The sequence below is a fragment of the Herpailurus yagouaroundi genome, unplaced genomic scaffold (genome assembly GCF_014898765.1).
Source record: "Herpailurus yagouaroundi ecotype Mexico unplaced genomic scaffold, PumYag 255, whole genome shotgun sequence".
Lineage (NCBI taxonomy): Eukaryota > Metazoa > Chordata > Mammalia > Carnivora > Felidae > Herpailurus > Herpailurus yagouaroundi.
Genome location: NW_024412472.1, coordinates 1,692,067 through 1,693,311, shown reverse-complemented (window position 1 = coordinate 1,693,311; position 1,245 = coordinate 1,692,067).

The following is a 1,245-nucleotide window of genomic DNA, read 5'->3' as shown; positions in this document are numbered from 1 at the left end:
TGTAAACATACTGAGATACAAGTGTCTACTGTTATCGTCAGGATCCCAGTAGCTTTCCTCAACATTTCACAGGGATTTTATGCTATCTTCTAGATCCCGTGTTACGGTGGAAATCGGCAAGGCCATTCTGTTTTCCAATCCTACAGGTATCAGCTGTTTGTTTACTAACTTATTCGTTTCCCTTTTGAAGCTACTAGTGTGTCCTTTTTACTACTCCCATTTTATATAAAAACTTAATGATTGCATGTCTGATTTCTAAACAATGGAGCCAATATTGATGCATTACTCTTAACCAAAGCCCACAGTTTACATCAAGATTCACTTTCTCTGTTACAGTTCTATGGTTCTGATAAGTACAGGTCTATTCAAGAGTAGAACTTTCCTATGGAACGATTCCTGAGCTGAAATGGCATAAAACAAAGAAGCAATTACCATTAATTCATATGAAAAATTGTTTAGCATGTCCAGTCCCCCAAAATAATCTCTGTTAAGGTTTTCTGGTGCCTTTAGATATGTCTTGCTAACAGATGCACAAAATTAATCTGGATAAAGCACAGATGCTCAGAGACATGGTTCAGAACTCTGGGGGGTTGATGCTGTGATGTTGAGTGTGGGTCCCCAGGAAGGCTGGCCTCCTCTCGCTCCCTCTGTAATGGCTCAATGCAAAACACACACTGAACGCTTGTTTTGCTTTTTTTGTAAAAGTGAAAATACTCTTCAGAGTTCTTTCAAGTAGTGACAACATGTACTGATGTAGGTCTTTCCGAAGAGCTAAGGGGCATAACGTGAACTTTCAAAAAGTGGGGGATACCTGTACATAATGTCATATACCCTCCATCACAGTATCATACAGATCACTTTCACTACTCTACAATTCCCTGTGCTCCACCCATTCAACCCTCCCTCTCTCTTCCTACATCCTGGCTACACTAATCTTTATGCTATTTCTAATTTGTATAGTTTTGCCTTTTCCAGAATGTCATATAGTTGGAATCATATACAGATGTAACCTTCTGTGGATGGCTTCTTTCACTCAAAACTGCATTAAGGCTCTTCCATGTCTTTTCATAGCTTGATAGCTCTCTTTTTTTTTTTTTAATTTTTTTTAATGTTTGTTTGCTTTTGAGACACAGAGAGACAGAGTGTGAGCAGGGGAGGGGCAGAGAGAAAGAGGGAGACAGAATCCGAAGCAGGCTCCAGGCTCCAAGCTATCAGCACAGAGCCTGATGTGGGGCTCAAACTCAC